This window comes from Quercus robur, chromosome 4 (assembly GCF_932294415.1).
Source record: "Quercus robur chromosome 4, dhQueRobu3.1, whole genome shotgun sequence".
Classification (NCBI taxonomy): Eukaryota; Viridiplantae; Streptophyta; class Magnoliopsida; order Fagales; family Fagaceae; genus Quercus; species Quercus robur.
The window spans coordinates 65345191-65364868 of record NC_065537.1 but is presented as its reverse complement, the minus strand read 5'-3'; the positions used below and the strand labels follow the sequence as shown (position 1 = coordinate 65364868).

Below are 19678 nucleotides of genomic sequence, written 5' to 3'. Positions count from 1 at the left end.
AAATCTACTGTTCTTCTTCCCTTAGCTTGAAAAAAAAAAAAAGAAAAAAAAAAAAGGAAAGAGAATCGTATTTTTAAAATTTTCGTATTTTAAAAAAGTTTTTTTTAATTGATTTTATGGATTTTTTATTGTAACAAATAAAAAAAAATTAAAAACCAATATCATTTTAGCTCCATTACGGCAAGTCACCTAAATTAATGGGAAGAAGGAATTGAATAAAGTTAAAAGCAGGATTGAATTGAATGAAAATAAAGTTACAAGATTATTTTAGATAAACTAAAACTAGAGGCTACAATCTGTAATTTAGTCAAAAGTTTATATTTAATTTGCAATAGAATTCTCCAAAACAAATAAATTCAGTCTTAAAATAAAATATATGATCTAAACTCTTCAAATTTATAATATATATATATATATATTATAAAAGTTTGATCTCAAAATTGAAGGATGTACACCGTGATGACATTTGTCATTATGTCAAAGCTAATTACAACGGCACATGTTACTACACGTCTACACCTATTCATTACCACTCTCATTTTAAATGTTATGGATTTAAAATGTTACATGAACCATAATCCATGAACACTACAAAGAGCCATTATAGTTAAAAATTGATTCAACCCAATTGTGAAATACTCAAGAAAGTGAGCAATCATGATATAAAGTGAGATGTAGGAAAACTTGTTGAATGGTATATTCTCTACACACACACACACACACATATATATATATATATATATATATAGGGTACAAAATTTTAATCTTGGACCTCTATTTTTGGGATTCTCTCCAAATATATATATATATATATATATATATTGATAATTGGGATCAATTTGGTTACTCCAAACACCTAGTATAACTCTAAGGAAGAAAATAAAATTTAATTATGGTTTTTTTTTTCCTTACCTGTTGTAACTTGTAACTTTCAAAAAAAGAAAAAAAGAAAAAGAAAAAAAAAAAAGAAGGATAACTTAATAATACATCAAATATACTGCAATTTAAAGACCCTATTTCATCTCCAAAAATAATCTGTGGGAACACAATATTTTGTCCGCTTTGGGGCAAGGGTGGGCATGCTTTTTGTGCAACGTCCGCACCGCATGTTACCCGCACGGCTTTGTCCTCTTAGCGAGTGTGGGCATGCTCATTGTGCAAGAGTCCCACATCGCTTAGAGAAGCGCTCCCCCTATGCCTTATAAGCTTGAGCTCAAGGCAATAGGGTACCACTACTACACATGTGTAGTAGTGGTACCCTATTGCCTTGAGCTCAAGCTTATAAGGCATAGGGGGAGCGCTTCTCTAAGCGATGTGGGACTCTTGCACAATGAGCATGCCCACACTCGCTAAGAGGACAAAGCCGTGCGGGTAACATGCGGTGCGGACGTTGCACAAAAAGCATGCCCACCCTTGCCCCAAAGTGGACAAAATATTGTGTTCCCACAAAAAGGCGCTTTTCGAGGGATGGGAGGCACATGTCCGCTCCGCTCGAGAGTATTGTCCGCTTTGGGGTCAAGGGATGGCACCCGCACGGCTTTGTTACCCTCAAGGGGCACGCCTCTACCACTACTACCATGTGTAGTAGTGGTACCCTATTGCCTTGAGCTCAAGCTTATAAGGCATAGGGGGAGCGCTTCTCTAAGCGATGTGGGAATCTTGCACAATGAGCATGCCCACACTCGCTAAGAGGACAAAGCCGTGCGGGTAACATGCGGTGCGGACGTTGCACAAAAAGCATGCCCACCCTTGCCCCAAAGCGGACAAAATATTGTGTTCCCACATAATCTATTTTAATTTAATGAATACTTTTAAGGACACATTTATAATTTGACTGATTCTCAAAAAATAAAAAAATAAAATTTTTTTTTTGGCTCATGTCTTAAATATGCATATAATCTATGATCTGTGCTTTGGATTCAACCTTTTAGCCTATGTTGTGTAAATTGTGGTCTTGAATTGGAATGGTCAAATGGTAGTGTTTTAGATGAAGCATTGAAGGTGAAAAATAGCTCCCATAATCATCTTACCTAATTAGAATTTCCAAGTCAAGTCAATTACAATTTTTTGGCAACTTGAATAAATTATTCAGACATGGCAAATAGACGTATGACGTAATAATAGTGGGTGATCCAAAAATAAAAATGATAGAGCTTTAGAAGACGTTACTTATGTTAGATATTAAATTAGATATATAAGAAATGGTTAAGTCTTAAAAATCACTTGTCTTAATAGAGATATTGTTCTACTATTACTAATCATAAAACCAATTTTTTTTTTTTTTTTTTTTTTTTTTTGTGAAATACACTTACACAAAATAATGTAATAAAATTCGTAGTATTAAAACATAAAAAAATTATTATATTTGCTCACTTAATTAATGATGATGCACGTTAAAAAAAAAAAAAAAAAGCCTACCCCACCTTCTAAAAAACCCACCCCACGTTTCTTATTAAAAAAGAACTACCCCATATCACATCAATTAAAATAAATAAATGATAATATAAAAAAATGAAATAGTAAAAAAAAAACCAACTCATAAACCAATTTCAACTTCTTGAATAAACAAAAAATTCCTCTTTTATTTGTTCCTCTCTTCCCCTTTCTAAGGCTATGGTTCCTCAAACTGCAAATTCATAATATTCATTCAGTTTCTTTTTCATTCTTTCATCCTATTTCTAATGACACTATTTTCTTCCATATTTTTTGTTTCATATACTGAATTCTTTTCAATGATCAGGCATTTTCCTATCAAAATTAGTAAGCCTCTTAATAAAATTTATATTCTATTTTCTCAACTACATTTATTGTGAATGGATAATTCTATGACCTTTGTAGATTTGCACGTGTGATGAGGCTAGTAGACAATATACATTAAATTATTAAGCTAATTAGTGAGTGTTTCAGATCATCTTTTTTTTTTTTTTTTAGAAGAACCCCCTTGGGGATACATATATTGAACAGGTACATCTAAACCTAACAAAAGTGTTAAACCAGTACATCTAGGGACAGACCGAACTGGGGGCCCGGGCCCCCTTAGGTCCAATTATATATAAATATAGTCGTTATATATTTTATTTTTGTAGTTGGGCCCCTTTCCAAAACTTTAGACCTTTTTTCTCTCCAATTAGCCTAGCTAGTTGTGGGTTCCTGTTTTGGATAGTACTTAGGCCCAAATGATGATAAGGATCCTAGGCCACTCGAGATAACAATGTTTGTTGGTTGGTGGACTGGGCTTGGTTCACCACAGCTATATTGGGCTGATTACGAATCATTTTATGCACAAAACATGGGCCTTACAACACATATACATTCATACATACAAACATATACATGTTTTGAAGCAAGTGTTTGAGGAATAGTAAAGGAATTATTGAGAAAATGCAGGTAAGAATGTTAGGGATTCTCAAAAAATAGAGTGATAGGTCATTATATCAAGTTTTAAGTACATTGGACCATATTTCTCATTGGGATATGCCACGAGGTTCAAATAAGTTCAAAAGTCACAGACTTGGATAGCTCTTTCTAATCTTCCAAGACTTGTGAGGTTTAAATCCCCTTGAATCCAAATATATCCTCAAGCACTTGTTACAGGATCCTTCACAATTCCTTTATTTTCTCTCTATTTTTTTGAAGCTTAATGAATCTCTTTGGTGCTCTTTTTATGCTTTGATTAATATTTACTGAATGCCTTTTGCTGGTGACTTAATCCTCCTTTTATAGTACCTTTTTAGGGTTTTTGGTATGCCATTGATTCCTTTCTTTTGCTGCCCTGGGTACCAGAACCAATGTTGTGTCAGCAATATTAGTGGCTGATTCTTCCCTTATTTTCTCATTGCATTCTTCTTTTGAGGTTTTCCTCCCAAAAGTTCTCAGTTGACCTTCCTCTTTTGGAGGGTCCTGATGGGATTGACTTTTACTCCTTTTCTCAAAGCTTCTAAAGAGACTTTTCAAAACCCTTTTTGGCTGCCTCACCCTGTATCCTTTTTCTTCAAATAGGTAGATTCCTTTTTGTCATGTTGAAAGATCCCTAGTCACCTTCCTTCATGGTTCACCATTTTCTACTCTGTCCAAGGTTCTGGTTCTTCCTATCAAGCATTGGTCCTTAACCACCATCTGCTGCATAGCCTTCTTTTTGGCTATAGGTGGCTGATGGGACTTGACCGCTTTGTTCTTCGTGCCCAATGGCATGTCTCCTTGTGCCATCCACATCCTGGTTGGCCTTCTTTAGCTCTTCCCGAGGATCACCTTGGCTTTGGTAGTCCCAAAGTGTCTTGGTCCAGTCCCTTTCTCCTCTTGGGTTCCCCTAGGGATCCCTTTCACATAGGGCTGGGCCAAACTTCCCTTACTTTCTTCTTTCCTTTCTAAGGCCCAAGGCCCACCCCATCATGAACTTGGGCCTTCCTTGGTATTGAGGGCCCATTTGCTTTGGATCTTGTAACATTTTGAACCTCAACACTAGTCTAACCCAAATAGCAACTATTCAACCAAAAAACTTAACAAAAGTGATAAAAACATTCACAATAGTGATTGTATTTTAGCAAAAAAAAAAAAAAAAACTATTTTACCACCAAAGAACCAAAAAAACGTGTCATAGGAGAAGCTAAAGCTAAATTTTTTGCAACTATTGTAAATTGGTATAAATACTAGTTGACTGTAACAAATTGTTAAAAATAAAATACAATATTTTTATTAAGATTATATCTATTCCTTCTATTAAAAAACTTAAATTATCTCTCTTTCTTTATTATTTTAGTGAGTTGTTTATATTATTTTAAATAAAGTGATAAAAAAATAGAACATTTGATATTGGGTATATTGTAAAGTGATGTGGTAAAATAGATAAAATAACATTTTGAGATGCTAAACGCTAAATTTTTTAGCCCTACCACTGTGAATGCTCTAACTTCAACCAAAAAAATTCTAGCCAACCTAGTATAAAAAAAAAAAAAAATTATTTTGTTTTTGTTTTTGTCTTTATTGGTAAATGATTGCATCTTAATGTATTTAGAAATAACGATTTTGTGTATGTATAATTTTTTAATATTATATGGATGGTTGTTTGGATTTTTTTTTCCTTTATACTTCGTCCCCACTAGCTTAAAATTCTAGGTCCGTCCTTGAATACATCTCACAAAGAAAAAAGGAAACCTACTCTGTGAACTCATATAATGAAAGTTGGACATTCATCAAACAGTTGATGTACTAAAACAACATGACTTATGAACACAAGAAAGAGAAGTAAGCGTTCCTCAAAAAATAAAGAAAAAAAAGAAAGATAAGTAAGCAAACAGAATGTGTCTTACATCTCTTATTTCAAGAATAAGCTCAATCAATGGAAGTCGTTCAACGATGGCATGAGAGGCGACACTTAGTGAGGGCCATCGGCCATACCATCCTCTTGTTAAGATATGTGCCCTTTAAATCCTATTATATGATGCTATATATGACATTATGTATGACATTATGTTGTGATTAATAAAGTTGTTTTATTATTATCTAAAATAATGGTAACATAAATATTTGGACATTATCATATGGTCCATGAGATGCATAGAATGTGTTTTTTGTGATTTAGTCATAGAAGATATAAGTCACAAGTTATTTGTAAACTCAAAATTTTAGTTCGTAGTCTATGATGAAATTGGACATTTCATTTGCGAAGACTATAACATATCAATTAAGATGTTTTGTCTTGATTATGGAAGTGGAGACTTCTAGTTGATATGTTAATATATTTTAAGTGTTAAGACATATTGAACTGGACCGCTATGAGATTTATTATTCTACTAACGACTATCAAATGAATAATAAATCTCACGACTTCTATTTACATCAACTCTTAATCCTGAGAGAATAATGAATCTGATCATAAAGTGTAGGTTGCTTTGATATATCAAGAATGAGATTTAAAATCACGATCAAAACCTCAGTATGTTAGGCAATCACATTTAGTGTTAAAGGAATATATATTCTCAAGATGGAATTCATAATCTCTTAACGGAGATATAAAATATTCTTTTGAGATAAGTTTAATGGGTTTGGTTATTCAGAGTGTTAGGCCTAACCACTTTAGTAAATAGTTACTAAAGTATATATTTATGAAATTGGATTTCATAAATGTATGATGAATAACTTAAAGAATTAAACCGGGTACTTAAGGATTAAGATGTAGTAATCTTCAAAGTGGTAGTCATTATTCATGATTTTGTATTACTACAAATATTTTAATGAAGGAGTTGTATGTATAATAAAGTCTTGGGATATAATTTATTAATAAGGCCTATAGTGCAATTATGTTTATATAGTGGTATTAAATATAATTTATAGTAATTTTGGGCTTGTCAAGAATTGGTAGAAAGGCCTAAAACCCATTGGATCTAGTGTCTTATTTGTTCCCTTTTAGTCTCACTCCAAGCCACATACTAAAACTCAATTGGAATGGTCCAAAAGGCTAGCCCAATTAGATAATCAGTTATAAAGAGAGAAACATACAGAATTTTATAAGAGAATGAAATGGTGTGTATGTGAGTGTAAGCCACTCTCTTATTCTCCCTTGAACACATACATATAAACTAATTGAGAGACCACACTTCTTGGGCACAAATGGAATTGGAGTGAAGATTAAAAGTGTTCCCAAGTACTTCTAATATTTGGTTTTGAATTTCACCGCACCAAGATATACTCTCTTGTTCTTAAATTCTGAAATTTAAATAGTACATGTTATCAATTGCGAATGAAGTAGATCCGTTAATTTTCTACTGTGTGTGTTTTGTATGCGATACAAACTATATTTTTCCAACAATTGGTATCCCAGTTTTTCAATTTCAAATCTGTATAACATGTTTTGTGAGCTTTTGAATTAGAGATAGTAATTTCATGATGTTAGAAGATTCTACAATCAATTTTCTGCATGGTTGTTGAAATTACTATTTTATAAAAACTAATATTGATGTTATGATGTTGTTTAAGTTTGATATTAAGTATGTTAGATTGAACTTTAAGGCTATAGCATCAATGGAATTCAATTTTGATCTCAAACTCAATCTATTATGTTAATATAATGGTAGTTTATTCATGAAAAACCGTTGAAAACTGCTTGGTGAAAATTCTGGAAAATTCAGTTTCATGAGTTTCGACCAATCGAGAATTCCCTTCAATCGATCGAATGTTCCTTTTTGATCGATCGAATAGGAATCAAGAATTGATTGAGTCAACCCAAGACTTTGTGATGAATTTATTTAATTTTTGACCGATCTAGAATTCCTTTCAATCGATCGAATTTGCCTTTTTGATTGATCGAATAGGAATCGAGAGTCGATCGAGTCATCTAGAAAGTTTATTAAAATTTTCTTCATAATTTTGATCGATCGAGGGATACATTTGATCGATTGAAAGTTGTGAATTTTGAATTTCCACTAAGTGTTTTCACATTTAAAAGTGCAAAACTATGTGTGATGAGACTGCACATGATTTCATGTGGAGAGTATTTATTTCATAGTGCTATAGGATTGAACTTCTTGGTTTATAGTGGTTTGATCAAACACCTTGTCTTAGCCTTGAGCTTTGCATTCTATGCGGAGAGTGTTTTGAATCATGGTACTGATGGAAATATGCATGTACGCAGCGGAAAAATAACGGATCTACTTCATTCGCAATAGATAACATGTGCCATGTAAATTTCAGAATATGAGAACAAGAGAATGTACCTTGGTGTGATGAATTTCAAAACAAAGATTGTAAGCACTTGGGAATATTTTTAATCTTCACTCTAATTCCACTAACGCCCAAAATGTGTGGTCTCTCAATCAGTAATGTGAATTTGTTCAAGAGAGAATTAGAGTGTCCAACACTCACATTCACCATTTCATGCAAGTTGTTCGTTTTAAAAATCTGTACGTTTCTCTCTTTATAATTGATTATCTAATTGGGCTAGCCTTTTGGGCCTTTCCAATTGGGCTCTAGTATGTGGCTTGGAGTGGGACCAAAAGGGACCAATAAGACACTAGCTCCAATGGGCCTTGGACTTTTCTATCAACTCCTGACAAGTCCAAAGTTATCATTAACTATATTTAATACCATTATATAAATATAGTTGCACTCTAGGTCTTATCTATAAATTATATCCCAAGACTTTATTATACATGCAACTCCTTCATAAAATATTCGTAGTAATACAAAGTCATAAATATAAACTACCACTTTGTAGATTACTATATCTTAATTCTTGAGTACCTGATTTAATCCTTTTAAGTTATTCACCATATATTTATGAAATCCAATTTCATAAATATATACTTTAATAATTTCTTACTAAAGTGGTTAGGCCTAACTCTCTGAATAATTGAACCCATTAAACTTATCTCAAGGGAATATTTTATATCTCCGTTAAGAGACTATGAATTCCATCTTGAGAATATATGTTCCATTAACACTAAACGTGGCTGCCCAACATACTGAGGTTTTAACCGTTACTTTAGATCTCACTTCTGATATATCAAAGCAACCTACATTCCATGATCAAGTCCATTATTCTCTCAGGATGAAGAGTTCATATTAATATAAGTCGTGAGATTTATTATTCAATTGACAGTTGTTACAAGAATAATAAATCTCACAGCGGTCTAGTTCAATATGTCTTAACTCTTAAAACATATCAGCATATCAACTAGAAGTCACCACTTCCATGATCAAGACAAATCATCTTAGTTGATATGTTATAGTTTTCGCAGATGAAACGCCCAATTTCATCACCGACTACGAACTATATTCTGAGTTTACAAAGAACTTGTGATTTATATATTTTGTGACTTTTCACATAAACCATATACTATGCATCTCATAAACTATATGATAATGTCCGAATATTCATGTTGCCATTATTTAAGATAATAATAAAATAAATTTATTAATCATAATATTAAGTCATACATAATGTCATACTTAATATCATACATAGCAACATACAATAGGATTTAAGGGCACTAATCCTAACAGGTACTACAAGATAAACCTGTTAATGGTAGATGAAATGTGACTACACATGACTCTAGACAATGGTATACACTAGACTAGATATTATAATATCCTCTATGCTAAGTTCTTACTATTATTATTTAGAGGCTAAATGTATATCGACATATTATTAGTGTTTGATAAGAGTTATCATGATAGCACTAATAATGAGAATAGTTCTCAATCTATCATAGTATTTAATGTTCACTCTATGTTGAGGGATAATGAATATGGAGATAGGCAAGGTGCTTGATCACTTGATTGTGGCTAGTGACAGACCTTGGACTAGCTGGCGGAGAATGATTAAGAGTGAGTGAGAGCTTGGGCAGTTGGGTTGACGATGAGATTGAGAATGAGTGAGAGTGGGAGAGGAGAGTTTGGTGAAAACTGAGTCTGAGATGAGAGGCAACTGTGAGTGTGAGTAAGGTGTGAGCTGAAGTTTTAGGATTTACAACTCGGGTTTGGGTTAGGTTTTAATAAAACCCGGACCCATTTCGGGGTGTTTTTTTTAAACCCAAACCTGATCCTATTCTTTATTGGGCCGAGTAAAACCTGACCCATTAGGGTCAGATCGGGCAGAAATTGTCATCCTTAATTTTTATTAACGAAATAGGTTTTATTAAAAATAATTGTAATAGTTGTGGGTAAATTAACAAGAAGTAAAGTTTTACGGGGTAGGACGAGGCTTTGCGGGGCCCCAATGGCCGGGGATGGGGCAAGAAAATTTTCCCTGTCATGTAGGGTGGGGCAGGGATGGGGTAAAACAAAACCATTCGGGGTGGGAGTGAAGACCCCTTCCTTCAGACTCGTCCCGCCCCATTACCATCCCTACCCTATAGGCCTATATTGATACATTTGTATACCAACAAAGAAAAGTGAGTATTGTTTCTTATCTTAATTAAGAAACTTGCTTCAGGCATTAAAATTGCAAAAATTCAAAGGCTAGGCTCCATCCTTGGTGCTTAATGCCCAATAACTAAAGTCGTTGTTTTAGCTATTGGTGCTAGCAATTTAGTGGCTAAAGACACAGCTTTGGAAGCAGTCGTCGTTAGTACGGTCGGCGAAGCCACTGTTTTAGCGGTCCAGTTACTAGATCTCCGGCACTATTGGCTCTTGTGGTTGAGCTATCAGTTTTGGTGATTTGCTTGAAAAAATTTACTTTTTTTCGTATCAAATACCTGAAAATACTCTCTTAAAAATATTTTACATGTAAAATGTTTCATGTTTGAAAATATTTTACTTTAAAACAAATGGAACATAACTTGTATACATAATAGAAAACTAACACAAACTTTGGGTTTTTTTTTTTTTTTTTTTTGTTTAAGCTTAAACAAACTTTGGGCTAATTGATTATATAATAATCGGCCTTTCCACTTCCATGTTCAAAACCATTTTCCTCTCATAATTTTGGTAATGGTTTGATAATTCTTTTGAGCCTATTTTCAAATAATTTATAAACCCAAGTATAACTAAATTGAGTACTCAAAGTCCCTTTTTTTAAAAAAAAAAAAAAAAAAATTATAAAGAAGACTATTTTGGGCTGCACGTGTACGTGCTTGCCATTATGAATAGTAGTGATTAATGTAAAATCTACCATTTATTTATAACACACATAAAATAGGAAAATTATTAGGTACTCCTGGAGTATCATAAATGCGTACTCTCTCCTCTCACATGAATGGTGGGTAGTGGGACTTACCATTCATGTGAGAGAAGAGAGTACGTATTTATGGTACTCCGAGAATACACAATAATTTTCCCACAAAATATATAAATCTTTTGACTTTTAAAGTGCTTAGAAATTTTACCATAAGGAAAAGAGGCATTAATTTTAATAAATACAACAGAAACATTTATTATAATAAGACACATGTTACATCGCAATTCAATGTCATAACATATTTCAAATATATACATATACTATGAAATGCAGCACATCATAATGTTATGTATGATGTCCAAATAGCCCCCACCTATTTTTGAACTGTTGCAATGTACAAAAAAAGAAAAAGAAAAAAAAAAAAATCTTTCCTTTTAATTTTCAGTTTTTCTTTCCTCTGTCTTTGTATGTTTGCCTAGTATAATGCTCGGAAGAAAGTAGTGAAAAAAAAATATTGCATGCAATTGAAATGGAACTTCTTATGTTCTTTTCTATTCTTTACATCAAAATAAACCTTGCTAAGAAAATTCTTGTACCTCCGCATTGCACATTGTGTATAATAAATCATCTTCATCTCTAGACTGTTGTTGTAGAAGATCATCCTTATAGCAATCTTCTCTTGTAAGAAAACCACAAAAGAAACCTGTGTTATGAACAACTCGAGCCATGCCCATTAGATTTTTCTTCCATCCCTTAATCCTATCTTGCTGGGTTCTTCAATTGAAGATTCATTATGTTAGATATCAAGAAAAATCAATTTTGGCTTTCCCTGTCATAATAATCACATAATATGCAGTTTCTACGAGAAATTTTAAAGAACTAAGGCATAAGGATGTGCTCATACCCTATAGGCCTATTGATGCATTTGTATTCCAAGTAACAACAAAGAAAAATTGATTATCCTTGATATTTCAATTAACTCGTCTGCTTTAGGCATTAAAGTTCCTCTGGTAAAAATTCAAAGGCTAGGCATGTCAACACTGTTCCTCTGGTAAAAATTATAACAACCTTTGGCAATTACAACCATTTGACAGCAGTCAATTGTTTAGGTTCATCAATCAATATTCTGTTTTCTAATAGTCGTAAGTGCAGTGTGCTATAATCAATCTAATCTCTAATCCAATCTACATGAAAGTGCTTAATAAATGAATCTCCAATTTGATATTTCTCTTATAATTTTTTTAAAAGCATTTCCCTAATCCTTAAATAAATAAATATTTAGATAATGGCAAAACGCCCATCATCAAATTATGAAGAAAATACATGAAAAAGATTGTGCTTACCAAGACAAAAAATAAAGTCTATAAACACCAAGACAGAATGACAACCCAAAAAATAATTTTCCTTCCATGGCAGGGTACACACTACACAGAGATCGCCAAGTAAAAAACTTTACAAAGATAGTTGCATCAATTCTTCCAGGTATATGTTTTACTTCTCATCTATAAAGTGTTATAATATGTTCCCTGCTCTAGAGATGAATCTGACGGTGTTGGGGTTTGTTTTCTGTGGAATGCTTTACGTATCGGACTTTTACATTTTACTTTGTAAAACCCAATTTTTTTGGGGAAGCCAAGCCCATAGAATTCACACTGACTAGTGGGTTGCTAATTGCTACCATAACAGTTCAAGCCTGCAATAACAAAGCCCAAAAGTACGAAAGGAAACGACTAAAAAGTAAAACCCCACTATTAAGCCAGTAAGAACAAAGCCCAACAACCAGAAAAGTTGGGATTTATGAAAATTCAAAATAAAATCAATAATAATTTATACGTTGTAAAAATGTTGTGGACATAGCATTTTCTATAAATCTATTTTTTTTTTAATTATAGAAATGCTATATCTATAATATTTTTACAACACTTTCACAACAATTCATAGGTGGTAGGTTGTTATTCATTATTATGAGTAGGCAAAAAATTAATTTAAGTTTTAAGTTGTGTATCAGACCCAGACTCGACCAATCAATTTTTGATGTAGGCAGGAATTGAATCTTAAATCTCTTATTCAACTATCAGAGACTTTACCAATTGAGCTAACTAGAACCACTAACTCCCACATATGATTTATTGTAAAAATATTGTGAAAATGTTGTGAACATAACATCTCTATTTTTTTAAGGAGAGAGAAGCGTTCTACAATAAAATATATTGTGAAAATGTTGTATCTAAAATATTGTAAACATAAGATTTTTTCATAAATACACTGTCAAGCTTTCCGCAATAAATAAATAAAAAGGAAGAAATAAAACAATGTTAGTTCAACAATAAAACTTTTGTAGCAACCTTAGTTGAAGGCATTTTCATCTAATATATATAGTTGACGGCATTTAATGAGCACTAAATATGATTTAATAAGTAGTATGTACCCTTATGGTGTGTCCAACTACGGAGACTTGTGTTGCATCAACAAAAAATTAGCACCCACTCGTGTAGCTCTTCCTCTCTTTGTTGGATTTTAAACCATACTCACTCCTTCCAAACCATAAATCGCATCTTATCCCCCATGAATATGCATGAACTTGGACCATGATTTGAAGCCAAGGGAATTTTTATTTTTGGATAGATAGGAATCATAGGATAGAGTTAAATCTATGTTATCCGCTCGATGATTGTTCTCTATCATCTGACTAAGAGACCAATTGGTTTTTGGTGTCTAGAATCCACAAAACCAAAGCCCAGGGAAAAATTAGTTTTGCTTCACTGTGTGTATTGGCATTTCCCCAATAAATTGATTCTCTTAATGGTTTCCGCATGGTCACACCATGGCTATCCGAAACTTGCTACAAGTTTCTTTCAGGATGGAAATTGGGTTGGATTTTAGCTTTATTCACCAACTAGCTGCCCGTTATGAAAGAGTGGGTTTAACCACCACTATTGACTAGTCAACCCATAAATTTATTTGGGCTTTTAAGTGTTATGGGCTTTAGGTATTTCTTTAAAGTCTAGTTGTAAGCAGAGTTGCAAGTCATTTACCTCGGTTTAGGTTTTATTGGGTTATTATTAGGTTTAAAATTCCAAAACGTCTACTAGTGCTTGTGCATAAAGTGGCAAATAGACCAATGAAAATGGCAATGGGCCAACGGCCATTTCCATTGGTTTTAAATAGACATGCTAAAACGGGTCAGAATTTTCTGACCTGACCCATTTCGAAAAATACTTGATTCAAACTTGATTTTTTTTACCTGAACAAAAAATAGGTTAACCTATGACCCGACCCAAGCCATTTTTTAAAACCTTTTTTTTTTTTTTTTGGTAAAAAAATAATAAAATTAAGACAATATTGGTTAAATTGTTTGTTGTTGGATTTAAGGAAACAATTGAAATATTTACATAACTGTTTGCAAATTAATTGAAAGATGAATGATTGAGCATTCTGTAATGAGTAAAGATTTTTAGATATCAAATAGCAAAGTGCATGCTAAGATCATCTGGTTACAGTACAGTTAAAAACATAGATTTAAAATTGTAGACATGTGTGAGAAATATTTACAAGTGTGAAAAAAGTGAAACCAAAGTATCAAATTAACATAAATTATGAATACTTAGACCTTTTTTTTTTTAACAATTTATGTCCAAAATAAACGGTTTTTCAAAATAAATTATGATATTTCCTAGAGTGTGTGTTGCTTAACAATGATATGATATTCATAAAAGAGACCATATATAAATAAGTAAACAATCAAACTTTAATATATATCTCAAATTGAAATAAAGTGCCAACCACAATCGACAATAGATTATAAAATTAATTTTCAAGATTGTAAATTTCTTATATATTTTTATTCTTTGTCAAATGAATTATCCAATAAGTCATTTGTAATTTTGTTTTATATTTTGGGATGTTGATATTGTGTAGAAATAAAACTTGTGTATTTCTTTTACTTATCTTTGTGTTATTTTGTTTTAGATAGCAATGTTAGGATTTGTATAATTTTAAAATTATTGAATAAGTATTAATAAGTGTAATTCATTCTCGACCCACGACCCGACCTGACTCGTCCGTCCGTTTTGCCATGTCTAGTTTTAAATCAGAAATGCAAGGGTACCCTTCTCTTTTGTTTACTTTAGTCTTGTTGCTCTAGTCTGTACTGTACACTAACTGTTTGATGAAGTTGAACCCAATAGAAGTGGGTGGGAGGATGGAAAATGGATTTGGGTTTGCTTCAGTTTTGTTTAATGATTCAAAGCTGTCATTCGTTTCAAGTTTTATAGTGTAATACTTTTTTTTAGCCTAATTATGTATATGTATGTGGAGCTCCCTCCTAAAAATTTGAACCCCAACTTTTGTCTCCTACACCTTATAAGTACTTATATTTGTAGAGTAACTGTTGCACTAAGAAAGTGCGATAGTAATACTCTTTCGTTTTCTCATTATGAGTTGTCTTCATTTGCGCCCTTTTAATATAAAAATGCTTCCTTGCTTTACTTAAAAATGAATTTCTTAATTTTTTTGTTTTCAGAAAGTACATTTGTTACTTTTGAGATAATTATCTTGCAAGAAATCTTACCGAGTTGCCATTTAGAATTCGCCAGATGCAATTCTAGATAACTTGTTAGATATAACGTGAGCAAAGCCATAAAGAAATGATTGAAACTTTAGCATGGGCTCATGACCTTTGGCAAGAATTTACTGAGTTGCTGTTTAGAATTAAAAGCATCATAACTCGTACAATACAATTCTAGATAACGTAAGAAAAGCCATCAAGAATTGATTGAAACCATTAGCATGGGCTCATGAATGCACACCTTTGGCAAGAATATATTAAATCCATCGTTTGGACTCATAATGCATCAAAAGTTGCTCCAACTTTAACAGCTTATTTTCAGTTATTGAATTTGTTGGGCTAGATGATCTTGGACATTCATTAATTTTCTTATTATTTTAATGCTTATTGTTATTGCTTTCCAGATTCTATATATTGTCATTGGAGCAATTGAGAAATTAAGGCCAAAATGGGCAAATGCTTTTTTCGTGCAAAAAAATCAGTGTTTTGCCCTTTTTTTTTTTTTCCAAATTAATTAGGGAAATGCCCCTGTTTTGAAACTCAATTTTTTCAAAATCGAGTTTCAATTTAAAACTCAATTTTTGGACAATCGAGTTATAGCAAACTGAAAATTAAAAAAAAAAAAAAAAAAAATTTTGGAGCTCGAGCTCTATGAACTTGAGTTCCATGCAATTTTTTAAAGTCCTATAATGGCATTTTAAAGCCCTATAGTGGCGTTTTAAAACATGCAAGTTTTTTTTTTTTAAGTCTGATTGCTCCATAGGGAGCTTTATAGTGGCGTTTTAACATGCAAGTTTTTTTCTTAAGTCTTATCGCTCCATAGGAAGCCCTATAGTGGCCTTTTTTATGGAACTCAAGCTCCATGAACTCGAGTTTCATGCAATTTTTTTTTTTTTTTTTTTTTAATTTTAAATTTTACCTATAGTTGCGTTTCATGGAGGCCTATAGTGGCGTTTTTACTGGAACTCGAGTTCCATGCAATTTTTTTTTTTTTTTTTTAAAATTTTAAATTTTACCTATAGTTGCGTTTCATGGAGGCCTATAGTGGCGTTTTTAATGGAACTCGAGTGCCATGCAATTTATTTATTTATTATTATTATTTTTTTTAAGTTTGATCGCCCCATTGAAACTCGATTTTGAGAAAATCGAGTTTGAAAACAGGGGCATTTCCCTAATTAGTTTGGAAAAAGGGGCAAAATGTTGATTTTTTTGCACGAAAATGGCAAAAGCCCATTTTCTCCAAGAAACTACCCATCTTCCTTTGGGCAGATCATAATGATGATGAACAAGATGGAACTCGTATGTGCTGCTTTGTTATGCGTTTTTTTTTTTTTTTTTTTTTTTTTTTTCATTTTGTTTGGAGTCATACTTTTAACATTTGCGGATTATTGTGATCATATTATGCACTGACCATGATTGTAAATTGTTTGTAATCAAGTGAGCTAAACCAAACACTAGAAGTTCAAAATTAGCTCATTTAATTTTATTTTGAGCACAAGTCGTGATTAATCTCATCATCAAGACATAAGCCTATATTAAATGTTTGATTTTTTCTATTTTTCTATTTTTTTTCTTTGTAGAGCAAGTTAGCTTGTGTATGAGTTACTTCATAAACTTATTCTTTTTCTAAAGTAAATATTATGAATAAATGTTTTTTACCCACCTCATAATTCTATTTTGATGGATTAATAATTAAATTATAATTAAGATGATATTATTTGAGTTAATTGGATAGATCAAATTTCATTTATAAATTTTTAAAACTTAGATCCACAGACCTTTTATTATTATATAATATTTTTACTAAGAAATGGGTTTTTTATATTATCAAATTAAAAATTACAATTTGCTATATTATACACTTATTTAAAAATTTAACAAACTGGTATTAAGTTTATATTGATATACAGTATGTGGTGGGCCTTTTTTGTGATTGTGGGCTGAGCTGTCTCCTGCCACACTAAGGCCCAAAGGTTCTGGGTAGGAGAGTTGGGACCGATCCAATTGCAACTCACCTCAGGCTGGTTTGTACGCAAACTATGCCCTTTTGCTGAAACTTTAATCACATGCTCATAGCAAGCAAAGCTGTTGCAAAAGAGTTATGGTAGGCAAATACAATATAGCAATAATGAGGGAAATATGCTTGTTGTAAGACAAGATAAGTAAATGATGCCAAGACAAGTAGACGATACTTAAACAAAACAATGAGAAGAATATAATAACAACAGGAAACACATCATAAATGAAATGGCAAAGATAAAAGAGGAAATAACACTGATACTTAAGCAATAAAATCAAAGAAGAAATAGTTAGTCTACCGTGCTCAGTTGTATTAAGGAACTAAGATCAAGGAGGAAACCACTTCCTCAATGTGGATAACCTCACAGGAAGGTCCTGCTATAGAAATTATCCACTTTGAGAGAATGGGCCTGAATGGCTTATACCCAAACGAATCCTTAATTTTTAACAGAGGGTAGGATTTTAGAGAGAGAGAAAAGATTAGCCTATTGGTGTATGCCTGCCATTCTACTCTCTCTCTATTTTTTTTTTCCTTTCCAACTTCTTTCCTATTTCTTCTTTTTGTTACTTCACTTTCCCCCACTCCTTTCTTTCTAGTTCTCACTTTGTGTAATGTTGAGATGTGATGGTTGTAATACTATGACTCTCGTTGTGATTGTTATTGTTGTTATGTTGTTGTTTTTCCTGTGCACGGCGGAGGCTCTTTATATGCTGTTTGCCGAGACTGGTTTTTTACCATTTCACCCCTTAATCACTTTTGTCTGGGTGTGGGTGTCCTTCCAGACCATCCATTGGTTTGTCAACTGCCCAACCACTATCACTTACCTGTGATGGTCATGCCACCTCCCATTACCAGACAAAGAAATCTATTTTGTTTGCTTGTTCACCGTGGCATTCCTATCCACAACAGGGTGGATATTCTCTCTTGCTATCCCTTATGGCATGCACCTAGTGGTTCTAACTCATCTTTCCCTCTTTTGGGTGGTATGTCATCCTAGCAGGATATTTCTCCCAAAAGAGTATGAGCGGGACCCCTAGAATAGGCTCCCCCCTTCTCCCCACCGCCAAACCATACCCTCCCTTACCTTTGACCCATGGCCCACCATTCCTGTATTGGCTGGGTACAAGTTGGTAGTGCCTGAGCCTTGTGCGTGCTCCACATCCGTGTATGTCCAAAGTTTGTTTGTTGCTCATGCGTTTTTCATGGCCTGAAGGCTCACCTGTGTATTCTGCTGCTCATTCTTGGCCTCTTGTGATGTGAACTAATTTCTGATCCTTCATTCTTTATGGCTTGCTTCCTTTAAGAATTGGGCCTTACTTGATTGTGGGCTTTTCTCTCCTTAGTCCACTCTTTGCTTTCAGTAGGCTTGCTAGTATTCCTGTCATACCATTCTGTTATTCCTGTTATGGTGTCATTTGATCCGTGCTTGCTAGGCCTCTTTTGGGCCTACTGTATGCTTTTTCTTTCAATTGATTATAATGGCCCAGTATTGTAATCGGGTCTGCATCCATGCTGCTTGGGCTTTCTTGACCCATTACATTACTTGCGGGCTTCCTTGGCCCATTCCTTTCCCTTGGGCATCCTCGGCCCATTTTCTTTCCTTGAGCGTCCTCGGCCCATTCCAATCCTACATTCCCATGGGTTTTTACTAATTCTTTTGGGCTTCCCTAGCCCAATTACCATCTCCTTTACCTTTGGGGTTTATGGTCTTTCCCTCAACCCCTTATTTTCTTACTTCATTACTTTGGGCCTACTTTGGCCCATTTTTACTTTTCTACAGCCCATGGGTTTACTACTTCCTTCTCTGGGCTCCTTTGGACCCCTTTACTTCATTCGAGGCCCGTTTATCATTTTATGGGCATATGATCCATTATTCCTACCATTCGGACTTAATGTTTTTTCTCTCAATTTACTAACTCTTTTCTGCCCATATTGTTGGGCTTCTTCATGCTATTGGGCTTTTTCAAAACGAGCATCAACACTGTACTTATTACGTCACACATACTATATTGATAAACCTATAATATAGGCAAAAACTCAAACTACACTTTTTAATTTGGTTCTATTATTGTTTAAATCCTTAACTTTTACTTTTATCATCTTTGTTCCTAAATTTCATATAGGTTGCCCAGTTGATCTTTTCAGCAACTCCTGCTAAAAATTTATCATTCAACGCTTTCAAAAATGATGTAGTTTTGGGCCTTTTGGCTTTGTTTCTATTTTTTTAATTTAAAATATTTTTACTTTTTCGGCATATGGTGATGTTATATGGCTTGGATTTTATTGCTAATAATGCTAGATTTTTTGAGCTTGTTGGGCAAAACTTAGATTTTATTGCTTGGTTGTTTGGTTGGTGCTTGAGTGTTTGAATTTGTAGGGTTTTTACTGCTTAGATTAGGATTTAAACTGGTGTTTAAGATTTGTTTTTTAATTTAAAAGAATTCTTAGTACTTTTTGATATTATAAAGAATTTTAA

General features: G+C 33.1%; 1 protein-coding gene across 2 annotated transcripts in view; it reads left to right on the top strand.

Moving 5' to 3' along the window:
- LOC126723383 (uncharacterized) overlaps positions 1-19678 on the top strand; it is a 72026-nt gene that overhangs the window by 5097 nt on the left and 47251 nt on the right. The gene's annotated exons all lie outside the window — the stretch shown is intronic.